This window comes from Danio rerio, chromosome 25, assembly GCF_052040795.2.
Source record: "Danio rerio strain M-AB ecotype USA chromosome 25, GRCz13ab, whole genome shotgun sequence".
In the NCBI taxonomy this organism is placed as follows: domain Eukaryota; kingdom Metazoa; phylum Chordata; class Actinopteri; order Cypriniformes; family Danionidae; genus Danio; species Danio rerio.
The window spans coordinates 2,781,526-2,795,000 of NC_141045.1; the positions used below are offsets into that span (position 1 = coordinate 2,781,526).

The following is a 13,475-nucleotide window of genomic DNA, read 5'->3' on the forward strand; positions in this document are numbered from 1 at the left end:
TATTAAAGTCTATCCCTACTCCAACCCTAAACCCAACCCTCACAGTAATAAAAACATCAATTATACAGAGTATTGTTCATATTATATTATTATTTTTTTAAGGTCTACCCCAACCCCAACCCTCACAGTAATGTAAAAACAGTAGGTATATTATTATTTATTGAATTGTATTTTATTAACTTCTACTCCACCCTTATCCTCGTGTTAAAACAGTAATTATACAGAGTATTATTCATATTATTTATTAAATTAGCCATTAAATTGTATTTTATCATTGTCTATCCCTACTCCAACCCTCACAGTAATGTAAAAATAGTAATTATAGAGTATTATTCAGACTATTAATTAACAATTAACAATTGAATTGTACTTTATTAATGTCTACCTCAATCCTAACCCTCACAGTAATGTAAAAATAGTAATTATAGAGTATTATTCAGACTATTAATTAAAAATTAACAATTGAATTGTACTTTATTAATGTCTTCCTCAATCCTAACCCTCACAGTAATGTAAAACAGCCATTATACAGAGTATTATTCATATTATTTATTAAATTAGCCTTTAAATTGTATTTTATTAATGTCTACCTCAATCTTAACCCTCACAGTAATGTAAAAACAGTCATTATACAGAGTATTATTCATATTATTTATTAAATTAGCCTTTAAATTGTATTTTATTAATGTCTACCTCAATCTTAACCCTCACAGTAATGTAAAAACAGTCATTATACAGAGTATTATTCATATTATTTATTAAATTAGCCTTTAAATTGTATTTTATTAATGTCTACCTCAATCCTAACCCTCACAGTAATGTAAAACAGCCATTATACAGAGTATTATTCATATTTATTAAATTAGCCTTTAAATTGTATTTTATTAATGTCTACCTCAATCCTAACCCTCACAGTAATGTAAAACAGCCATTATACAGAGTATTATTCATATTATTTATTAAATTAGCCTTTAAATTGTATTTTATTAATGTCTTCCTCAATCCTAACCCTCACAGTAATGTAAAACAGCCATTATACAGAGTATTATTCATATTATTTATTAAATTAGCCTTTAAATTGTATTTTATTAATGTCTACCTCAATCCTAACCCTCACAGTAATGTAAAACAGCAATTATACAGAATATTATTCATATTTTTAAAAATTAAATTAGCCATTAAATTGTATTTTATCATCTATCCCTACTCCAATCCTCACAGTAATGTAAAAACAGTAGGTATGTTTTTATTTATTAAATTGTATTTTAGAAACTTCTACCACACCCTAATCCTCGTGTTAAAACAGTAATTATTCAGAGTATTGTTCAGATTATTTATTAAATTTACGATTAAATTGTACTTTATTAGCGTCTACCTCAATCCTAACCCTCACAGTAATGTAAAAACAGTCATTATACAGGGTAGTATTCATATATTTTATATTAAATTAGCCATTAAATTGTATTTCATTGTCCATCCCTACTCCAATCCTCACAGTAATGTAAAAACAGTAATTATACAGAGTGTTGTTCATATTATTTATTAAATTAATCATTAAATTGTATTTTATTAACATCTATCCCTACTCCAACCTTCACAGTGATGTAAAAATATTATTGTTTTTACAGTCACGTAAATCGTATATTGATGTGTGAATGTCCGCAGCTGTATCCCGTTTAACGTTCGACTTTTCCGTTAAAAACCCAACAGATGTCGCTGCTGCGGCTCACATCGTCGACCACTGCCGCCATAATTTTACACTTAAAAGGTAGGCTTTAGCTTTCATTTTTTGTTATAAAGTTTTTTTTATTAATGCAGAGCTGGGAATGAACGTTTTAGCCAGCAAATACTGCTGCAAAGTTCGTGATTTGTGGTATATTTAGCTCCAGAAACAGCAATGAGTAACATGACAGGCACTCGTTAGCAGAGCTGGATTATCCCTGAAACTGAAAAAAACACTATTTTTTGGAGAAACAATACATTATAAAAGTCGTCTGACACGACACAATCGTCAAATATACCAGGACAAAACCAAATCACTTGTCATATATTATCTTTAGTACTTTTAATGCCTGTAGGCCTACATTGTTGACATATCATGCTAGCTAACGAACATATCTGATTGATTAAACTAATAAAGTTAGCTATTAGACACATTTCGTATCTGCAAAGCATTTTTGTAGACTTTATGTGGTACTTTATTATATCACAAATTGATTTAGTTGTAGATAGATACTACCATGGTAATATTTGCCATTTCTGTAGTAACCAATAGAGGGCGCAGTAATACAGTACATGTACTGTAGAGAGCTGATGTGCAAAAACGTTACACTAATAACCATGTGCATCCCAAAACACCTGCAAATCATTGAACCACACTTACATTTAATCAGAGAACGAGAAAACTTGGTTATGTTAACTAAGTTGTGTTTGCTTTATGGAAAGAGTAGAATATACTAGAAAATGGATTGTTAGTTAGAAAAGAAAATAGACATGAATTTAGAAAGGGATTTTTGATAAGTGTTAGAGGTCCAGATAATTTAAATATGTGTAGATGTTGACCCCAAAAAAGGTGACAGGTTATAATATTTTGCTAGTTGTTTTCCAAGATACCAGTATTCAGCTTAAAAGTGCGATTTAAAGGCTTAACTAGGTTTATTATGCAAGTTAGGTTAATTTATTAGCCTTTCTTTTTCGTTTTTTATTCTTTCCAAACAAAAAGTGGTAAGTCGTTGTTCTGTTAAGCATCTCTTATATATTCGAGAAAAATAATTAAAATTTTACAGTGCATATCATCAGTCTTGTGTGGTAGCACTATCCACCAGCAGGTGGCCTCGTTAACGCGGCTTTAAAATGGCCTCTTCTTCTTCCTCTCAGATTCCACCTTTCTCTGCTTGTGTCAGGTTTAGTAGGTTTCCCAGTCTCCCCCAGAGATAGTTTGTATTAAAACACAACATGCACACCGAAAAAGCTTTTTTTTTTTTTTTTTTTTCCAAGCTCTTGCCAAATGGCCTCTTGATTCGGGATTAAACACCTGCTTTTACACTAACCGGCCACTTTATTAGGTACACCTTACAAGTACCGGGTTGGAACACCGTTTGCCTTCAGAACTGCCTTAATACTTCAAGGCAGAGATTCAACAAGATACTGGAAATATTCCTCAGAGATTTTGCTCCATATTGACATGATAGCATCACACAGTTGCTGCAGATTTGTCGGCTGCACATCCATGATGCCAATCTCTCGTTCCACCACATCCCAGAGGTGCTCTATTGGATTGAGATCTGCTGACTGTGGAGGCCATTTGAGTACAGTGAACTCATTGTCATGTTCAAGAAACCAGTCTGAGATGATTCACGCTTTATGACATGGTGTGTTATCCTGCTGGAAGTAGCCATCAGAAGATGAGTACACTGTGCTCATAAAGGGATGGACATGGTCAGCAGCAATACTCAGGTAGTGTGTGGTGTTGACACGATGCTCAGTTAATGCTAATAGACACAAAGTGTGCCAAGAAAATCTCCACACCATTACACCACCACCATCATCTTGAACCGCTGATACAAGGCAGGATGGATCCATGCTTTCATGTTGTTGAGGCCAAATTGTGACCCGAGCATCTGAATGTGGCAGCAGAAATGGAGACTCATCAGAGCAGGCAACGTTTCTCCAATCTTCTATTGTCCAGTTTTGGTGAGTCTGTGTGAATTGTAGCCTCAGTTTCCTGTTCTTAGCTGACAGGAGCGGCACCCGGTGTGCTCTTCTGCTGCTGTAGCCCATCCGCCTCAAGGTTGGACGTGTTGTGTGTTCAGAGATGCTCTTCTGCAGAGCTCGGTGCTTATTTGAGTTACTGTTGCCAGCTGGAACCAGTCTGGCCATTCTCCTCTGACCTCCGGCATCAACAAGGCATTTGCGCCCACAGAACTGCCGCTCACTGGATATTTCCTCTTTGTCAGAGCATTCTCTGTAAACCCTAGAGATGGTTGTGCTTGAATATCCCAGTAGATCAGCAGTTTCTGAAATACATCTGTCCAACGTTGAATATACTCTAATGAAACTCTGCGGCATTTACCATGTTGATTATAAGAGCTTTATAGTCCTTTGAGCATGAAATATAGCTTGGATATATTGTTGGACATCTTTTTCGATAAATTCAAGATTTCAAAGAGTGAACTTGCAATTTAACAAGCAGCAATAAAATATGTATTAATCAATCCTCATGTTTTTTTTCCCCTGTATTATTAAAACTCAACAATACATCCTTAAAAAGCAATATAAAATCCTTAAGTAGACCGTTATATTTTAGTGCTTGTAAATGAAGCAGGCCTCAGTGTTTCGTCCTGATGTGAAATCTTTTGTTTTAATTAGCTTTCAATCAAATAAGATCAGCTTCAGTGATGAGATATTTAAAAGACAGCCAAGAAAGCTAATAAAAGAATTAGAGAGCAGAGGAAAAGGTGAATGAGCAGAACAGAGAGCTGATTATCAAAAGTAAAGAATGAACATTGTGCATTAAAACGAACGGTTCATCCAAAAATGACAATTCTCACTCACACTAATGTCACTGCAAACCTCTGAAATGATCATGAAAGCACCAGTGCTCTATATTTAAAAACACTGAGCAAATCAAACTCGTGTATATGCATATTTTATGATTGCAAAGCATCCCAAAAATCAATGGTGTCGAGAGGTCAAACTATCTTGAATTTCATTTGCACTGGAGTTTGTTTTAAATGTGATGCACTGATAAATTCCTTACTTTGGTGTAGCTCTCATGTTTGAATTATTCATTTAAAGAGCTTGAGTTATAGATTTTCTTCTGTGGTGTATACATTTCGATAAAATAATGCACGTTTTGTCAGCAAGTGCTACAGTTCTTGAGGGAACGCAGGAGTTTAGACCTCAAAGTGTTTCAAGAAAATGGAAAGTTTTGCAAAAGAACACAGAATTTTCAGGGAACGTTTGCTTTTTGGGTGATTTAATGAATAATATAAATCATTCTCATTAACCTCCGTCCCCAGCTGTATCCCTTAATTCTCGCAGCAATGAAGAGTCGATAAAAGAATCGATTCCCCATCTGATCATTTGTCAGTCAAATCGACTTTACTTCAAACATACATATCCTTTATATTTTATAGTTTGCTTTTTCCGTTTCCCTGGGAAAGCACAATAGATTGAGAATGAAGGAAGGAAATGTCGCTTGTGGGAAAGTAAAAAGTTTCTCTTGAGAATGTAAAGGATTTTACCAGCAAATGCATTTTCTCCCAAAACAATTATAATCAGGGCTTAACATTAACACCTGCCAAATGCAGGTAGATTTCCTGTGTGGCGGGTTAGACAGACACCACCACTAGCCACTTTGGCTGGTTGAAAATAATTTTTCAATTTGATTTCATTTTCTTGTCGACTTAGTCCCTTTATTAATCCGGGGTCGCCACTGCGGAATGAACCGCCAACTTATCCAGCAAGTTTTTACGCAGCGGATGCCCTTCCAGCCGCAACCCATCACTGGGAAACATCCACACTCACATTCACACCCACACTCATACACTTTAGTCAATTTAGCCTACCCAATTCACCTGTACCGCATGTCTTTGGGCTGTGGGGGAAACCAGAGCACCCGGAGGAAACCCACACGAAGGCAGGGAGAACATACAAACTCCACACAGAAACGCCAACTGAGCTGAGGTTCGAACTAGCGACCTTCTTGCTGTGAGGCGACAGCACTACCTAATGCGCCACTGCCTCGCCTGAAAACAATTTTTAAATTGTAGTTTTCTTAAAATCGAGTGTCAAGAGTGTCTTAACTGAAAATAACTTGCAGTTAGATACCTTAAAATACCTTAGTGGCATTGTTTTGTCTGCAGAATTCACACCAATAATGTGTTTTTTACAGCATTTTTATAAAAGTGGCTTTAATCGTAATTTAACTAAGTTCTAGTCCTGACTTAAGCTACACCTTGTTTGTGAAACTGAACCAATGACTGTAAAAAATATGGACGATGCGACAGCCCTTTTTCCCATTGAACGCCTTGAGGGCAAAACGCCTGCTTGAGGGGCACAAACTGTCGCAAAAGACTGCTGAAATTGGAGCCTTGACATGCGCAGAAGGAGGAGCCAGAGGAGGAGCCGCGAAAATGAGCGGAGTCGAGCTTCCAACCAAACGCTTTATGTAAAGTCAACCACGCCCCCCGAACTTCTCAGCATGCGTTTGCTGTCATATCAACACAAATGGATGTAATAACGTTAACAAATATGAGGGTTTTATATATTCAATCGCGCCAGCTCCAGGCCGCAACACATAACTTACTCGCGGCGTCGCGGGCTGATTCCGGCTCGCATGCGGCAGCGCCGGCTCGCTCGGCCGCCGCATCTGGCTCGATTGACTCGGACTGGAATTGGGTAGTGAGTCCAGGCATCCGGAGTAGGTCCAGCAGAGGTAACATTAGTCAGTCTGAGCTCTAAGAGATAAGTCTCCGGCAGGCGAGAATCTAGCCGGAACTGTGTTTTGCTATCTGGGTGGCTAGGCGTGTATCAGCAAACTAATAAAGCCCGAAAAAAGCCCTGACCTTAGCGAATAAACAGTGTTCCACCAGGATCATGTATGTCAGAAACTATAGTTTACTGCTGAACTCATTTTGTCATGGTAAAATAACACAGAAATGGAATAATAACATTTCAGTCTACTTCAGTCTCCTGCTGAAGCTCAGACGCGCTGCTTTGAGAAACTGTCAATCACAGCTGTCAATCACGATGACACGCCCAGCATTAAATTACTGCTAAAAACAAACTGTTTACAAAAATGAAGATCTGCACCTATTTCAGCACAATAACCAGTGCCTTAATCGACCAGAACCATCTTTCGGGACATTTTATTGCAAGTGTAATATTTTTTTTTATTTGGGCTCAAGTCTCCTTCATTAACACGGAGGAGGCGGGCTTTATGACTTGTACTGCAGCCAGCCCCCAGGGGGCGATCTAACGGCCGAAACCTTCACTCAAACGTGGGCTTGCGGCACACTTGAACTGAACCCATATGTTTTCATAAAAAGTGACTTTTATTGTCATGTGTAACAGTTTGCAGTGCTATATTGTCTGGGTTGGCGTTGTATATTACGCTACAAACACCTTGTAATAAAGCGCCAGTCCATTTACTATTATTTTACAGACGTATTAATTTCTCTAGATATTATTTCTTACACATTATATTACTTCCAACTACTAAACTGTCAATACTGTTAAACTGTAGAGTCAAATATCAAAAGACGACAGAGCAGAGATTAACACCTCATAATGCAATTCACAACCGTAAATAAACAGAAAACGCCTATACTGTGGATATTTTTATAGTGTAGTTAAATCTGGACATCAGCTACTGTGGAAAACCGGTCAGTGAATAATGAGCTTTCATTTGTTCCGTCAGATGACTCAAATGGACTGATGAGGAAGAATCCAGCACAACTTAACCCGGTGTCAGTGCAGTCTGTGTTAGCTTTGCAGAGTCTCTTCATCTGATTGCGTAGGACGAGGCGGTCTCGAGAATCCACAATAATCCTGCAGAGCGAGTGGAGGGTCGGCCTCTCTGGGGTTTCAGGGCCTGAAGAAATAAATCCAGAGGTGTTTTAACAGTAATATATCCAGCACTCACCTCCATCCGTGCGAACTGTGGCTTTTGGATCAGCTGTGCGAGTGTGTTTATCATTACTCCAGCACCAATGAAACACAGATGTTGCATCTATACAGAGACGAGCATCAAGAAGCTGACGCTCTGGCAAAAAGTGACACAAAAAGTATAAAAAGAAAATAATAATAATAAAAAATATACAGTATAAATGTATGATTTTTCAGAAATTAATTAAATATTTAAAAACAGTTAAGGAATAATATAATTAATTAATAAAATGTGAAATTATACATATTTATAAGATTATAAATAAAACACTATATTTATGTAATGATTTGAATATATATATATTTATTTGGATGTGAAAAAAATATATACACCCGCCGGCCACTTTATTAGGTACACCTGTCCAACTGCTCGTTAACGCAAATGTCTAATCAGCCAACCACATGGCAGCAGCTCAATGCATTTAGGCATGTAGACATGGTCAAGACGATCTGCTGCAGTTCAAAGCGAGCATCAAAATGAGGAAGAAAGAGGATTCAAAGGTGAAAGGGATGTTTGTTGGTGACAGACTGGCTGGTCTGAGTATTTCAGAAACTGCTGATCTACTGGGATTTTCACGCACAACCATCTCTAGGGTTTACAGAGAATGGCCTGCTAAAGAGGAAATATCCAGTGAGCGGCAGTTCTGTGGGCGCAAATGCCCTGTTGATGAGGTAAAAGGAGAATGGCCAGACTGGTTCCAGCTGGCAACAGTAAATTAAATAAGCACTCGCTACAACCGAGCTCTGCAGAAGAGCATCTCTGAACACACAACACGTCCAACCTTGAGGCGGATGGGCTACAGCAGTAGAAGAGCACACCGGGTGCCGCTCCTGTCAGCTAAGAACAGGAAACTGAGGCTACAATTCACACAGACTCACCAAAACTGGACAATAGAAGATTGGAGAAACGTTGCTGCTCTGATGAGTCTCAATTTCTGCTGACACGTTCAGATGCTCGGGTCAGAATTTGGCGTCAACAACATGAAAGCATGGATCATCCTGCCTTGTATCAGCGGTTCAGGCTGGTGGTGGTGGTGTAATGGTGTGGGGGAGATTTTCTTGGCACACTTTGGGCTCATTAGTATCAATTGAGCATCATGTCAACACCACAGCCTACCTGAGTATTGCTGCTGACCATGTCCATCCCTTTATGACCACAATCATCTTCTGATGGCTACTTCCAGCAGGATAACGCAGCATGTCATAAAGCGTGAATCCTCTCAGACTGGTTTCTTCAACATGGCAATGAGTTCATTGTACTCAAATGGCCTCCACAGTCACCAGAGCTCAATCCAATAGAGCACCTCTGGGATGTGGTGGAACGGGAGATTGGCATCATGGATGTGCAGCCGACAAATCTGCAGCAACTGCTTGATGCTATCATGTCAATATGGAGCAAAATCTCTGAGGAATATTTCCAGTATCTTGTTGAATCAATGCCATGAAGGATTAAGGCAGTTCTGATTGAAGGCAAAAAGGGTCCAACCCGGTACAATTAAGGTGTACCTAACAAAGTGGCCATTATATGTGTATACATTTTATAAACATTTTAAATAAGTTTTTGTGTATGTATATACATTCATACACAAAAATGTTTTATTTATTATATGTAAATGAATACTTAAATATAATTATCATTTTAATAATGTAAAGCCAGTTACAGTTAAACTGTATTATTATTAGTACAGTTAACAAATGGCTTCATCTGATTTCAGTGGTCCACAATAATATCCCAGCCCTATTCTTTTATGAAGCTCTTTATGACGGGAAAGTCACCTGATCTCAGATCATACACCTCCAGCGGCCCGCTCCGGTCACGTGTCCGATGACGTCACACCGGGCTGATTGATTTGAATGCGTTGAGGCTCGTCGAGTGTCTGTGGCTCGTCATTCAGCGCTGAGCCGATCCTCCTCGCCGGGGTCAGGGCGGGACACGCGGCCTCCGTCAACCCGAGGCGGGACTGCTGATATCTGGAGCTCCTCTGGTAGATGATCACATTACCGTCAGTCTGTCTGTCTGTCGCTGGAAACACGAGCCTCAAATGATCATTAGCATGCAGACGGACGAATGAATACATATAGATGCAGGATATTAAGTCACTGCATTTTTAAAATTGGAAGTGAATGAAAAAGAAATTAATCTCCTGGATTTAATCTGTTTCTTTATATTTTACATATAGGCCTAATATATATATATATATATATATATATATATATATATATATATATATATATATATATATAATTTTGTTTTGGTATTTATATAGGCCTATTTAATATATTTTTATATACAGACCTTTATTTAAAATTCTAAAAAATGTACTGTGTTTTTTATTTTGCATTATAGCTTTCATTATTATTATTTTATTTAACAATTAAATTATATTAACAACTTCTACTAACTTTTACTTGCAGCTTGCTCCAGAGTTAATTCACACACAAAAACTGCATCTAATGTAGCCTAAATATATTTCTCTTTTTTTTGGTCAAATTCCTATACAAGCTTTACCCTTTAAACCATTTTGCAATGTTTATACATTATTCTGTACGACGACTTATGGCATACTTTTATTTTTTTATTTAACTAATTTTAATACAGTAATGTAAAATAATGTTGATAAATTTGTTTCAAAACAATGAACTCAAGAAGCAATAATTTGGGGTATTTTAGAGATAGATAGATAGATAGATAGATAGATAGATAGATAGATAGATAGATAGATAGATAGATAGATAGATAGATAGATAGATAGATAGATAGATAGATAGATTTATATACAGTAGCACATTTCATACACAAAGTTAATTAAATGTGCTTTACATAAACGAGAATAAAAAACAGCATTAGAAAATAAAAACAACAAAAAATAAAATGTTATAAAACATTAAAATTAGATAGAGAGAGTTTTACTGTTTTGGGTTTATTAACAGTAGCCTTCAGCCAACATTAAATTTCGTGGTAATTCAGATAACAAAAAAATGACACAAAACTCATGGCAAAGTCACACATTAGTCACTTAAAACCTTTCCAAAATCAATTTATTGTTCAGTTTAAATGCGGTGAGTTTTTAATCTGAGACAGGTCACATCCAAATCATTTTTACACTAAAACTAAATGTAATGGAGCCGAAATATATTTAACTTTTTTAGTGAAATTCCTATACAAGCCTTACTTTTTAAACTATTTTGTTTTATATATTATTCTGAACAACGACTTATGGCATGTTATCCTTTTCATTCATTCATTCATTCATTTTCTTGTCGGCTTAGTCCCTTTATTAATCCGGGGTCACCACAGCGGAATGAACCTCCAACTTATCCAGAACATTTTTATGCAGCGGATGCCCTTCCAGCCGCAACCCTTCTCTGGGAAACATCCACACACACATACACTCATATTTTACTAATTACAATACAATAATGTATGTTTATAAATTTGTTAGCTTCAAAATAATTAACGCATAAAGCAATAATTTTGGGTATTTTAGAGTCAGATACATTTCATACACAATGGTAATTTAATGTGCATAAACAAGAAAAAAAGCATAAAATATAAGAAAATAAAAACGACAAAGAATAAAAAAAATAATAGATAGATAGATAGATAGATAGATAGATAGATAGATAGATAGATAGATAGATAGATAGATAGATAGATAGATAGATAGATAGATAGATAGTTTTACTGTTTTGGGTTTATTAACAGTAGCCTTCAGCCAACATTAAATCTCATGGTAATTCAGATAACAAAAAAATGACACGAAACTCATGACAAACATTAGTCACTTTTAATAACTTTCCGAATCAATTTCATTTTCGATGTATAATGCGGTGAGTTTTTAATCTGAGACAGGTCACATCCAAATCATTTTTACGAGCTCAGAGTGTATATAAAGTTATTAATACTCACTTCCTGCAGCTTAATGCACATATCTTAATTCAGACAGCGCATGTTAAACACATGGACGCTGTTTTACGCGGTGGTTTTCTCCTCGTCTCATGAAATTGGCTTTTATGAAGCAAACAGTCGCTGGAAGTCGATTTCTAATGTTCACATCTGATTGTGTTGTGTTTATTATCGATCTTGCGTCTTTCCAGATGAACTCGATCAACTTCCAGACCGTGATTTTGACTCTTCTTAAAGCGCGTTCCCTGTAATAAAATGGAAGAGCGCGTGAACGGAGCGCGATCACAGCAGATCCGCGGCGCGCAGCACAGAATAATAATGATGTGCTCAAATGAGTCTCTCTTTGTCCCACAGCACAATAATCCTTCATCTGGACGTCCTGAAGTTCACTGGAGACTGAAGGAACCGCTTTATCTGATCTCAGAGTCTTAACAATGCTAGAAAGTACATCGCCTGATGCTCTGAGGTGAGGTCAACTTTCATATATAGCCTAGCATTCCTTTAATTCATAAACTTTCTTTTAAATCTTCCAGAAATGTGCGATAGTTCTCAATGATTTGTGTCAATAAGATGTATGAACTGATAAGAAATGCTTTAACATCATATTCTCTAAACATAATAATATAATATTTAAACGCATTTCTATTTTCAGAAGTCCTGTGAACGAGGTTTTGCTATATTTTGACAAATGTTATATACTTGAAAATGTTAATTAAGTGTACTGTAGTAATATGCAAAGAAATGAACATAATTTACAAAGTTCTCATTTAATATATATATATATATATATATATATATATATATATATATATATATATATATATATATATATATATATATATATATATATATAGTAATGCAGTCATGTATTTTTAGCAAGATTATCTAACTGTAATTTTACTTGCAGCTTGTTTTTAGTTTTGGCAGCTTACTTGCACTGTACTCTATCTGTTATTCATATTATTTAAATATTTATTAATTAATAAAAGTGAATATTAACTGTTTTAATGGTGTATTTTAGGCGAAAATAGTTGTATATGCATGTAGTTTATTAGATCAACAATATGTATATGTACACACTCATTTTTTTATATTACATTTGTGCCATAATATTTAAGGTTTTATTTAGATTTTCAAAAATGAATGAAAAGCTTAATATGAAGCTGCATGAATGTTAAAATAATTAATAACTTTGCTAATATTTGATTGCAAATACATACAATTTATCAAATCTCCATACTGTAAAAGTTGCATCAGCTCTTATTGTTTAAATGTGGTGTTCCCGTATTTTTAAAGTCCTATTCTGAAACATCTGATTGGTGCAGCGTTGCTTTACAGCATTAAATTGCTAATGATTTATGCAACTTGTACAGTATGGTTTTAACTGCATGTGGAATGTGCTTTCTCATGTAGTTTGATGAATCTAAGTATCTCTTGTGCTCTGCCAGATGCTACAACCGGCGTTATTGAAAGTGACTCAAGTAAAAGTGATAGTTTTGTGGTTTCTGACGGTGGTTTGGTGGTTTTGGCAGCGCTCTCGACTCATCTATATCGCCTTAGTCACTGTGGTTTCAGTGTGGTGCCATATCACTGCTGTAAAAGCTCCTAATAGTGGCTGGCTGTAGCATTCTGGGTAACGGGCTTCGCTCCTCATGCCTGCAGAAAAACTGATGGTCGAGTATTATTTTTAACAATCTGAATTTGCCATATCGGAGAATAATAAAAAATGGATTAGATGTAAAAAGCACGTTAGAAATAAAATAAAATTGAACATCCTTTAGCGGTTATTTAATAGCACATTTCAACTATTTTGTCAGCATTTAGACTTGATTTGTTATTATAAAACCACATTTATACTGCCTAAATATAAAATGCAAGTTTTCAAAGGTATCATTAT

The 13,475-nt window shown here is 36.0% G+C and overlaps 2 long non-coding RNA genes across 7 annotated transcripts in view; one reads left to right on the top strand and one right to left on the bottom strand.

Annotated features, from left to right (window-relative positions):
* Nucleotides 1-1,683: 1,683 nt before the first annotated feature.
* The window catches only part of LOC147830735 (uncharacterized), a 63,996-nt gene continuing 52,204 nt past the window's right edge, over nucleotides 1,684-13,475 (top strand). Inside the window, exons 1-2 of the long non-coding RNA XR_015526078.1 lie at nucleotides 1,684-1,768; nucleotides 11,933-12,044. This is a non-coding gene — a long non-coding RNA (uncharacterized LOC147830735). The remainder of the gene's footprint in view (nucleotides 1,769-11,932; nucleotides 12,045-13,475) is intronic.
* The window catches only part of si:ch211-218p2.3, a 40,809-nt gene continuing 31,675 nt past the window's right edge, over nucleotides 4,342-13,475 (bottom strand). The window contains exons 1-4 of one of the 6 annotated variants that reach the window (XR_015526066.1): nucleotides 11,582-11,830; nucleotides 9,448-9,694; nucleotides 7,022-7,597; nucleotides 4,342-5,972 (exon numbers count right to left, since the gene is read on the bottom strand). This is a non-coding gene — a long non-coding RNA (si:ch211-218p2.3). Of the gene's footprint in view, nucleotides 5,973-7,021; nucleotides 7,769-9,447; nucleotides 9,709-11,577; nucleotides 11,831-13,475 lie in introns of those variants that run through there. The other 5 variants (XR_015526068.1, XR_015526067.1, XR_015526071.1 and 2 more) reach the window with 5 other exon arrangements.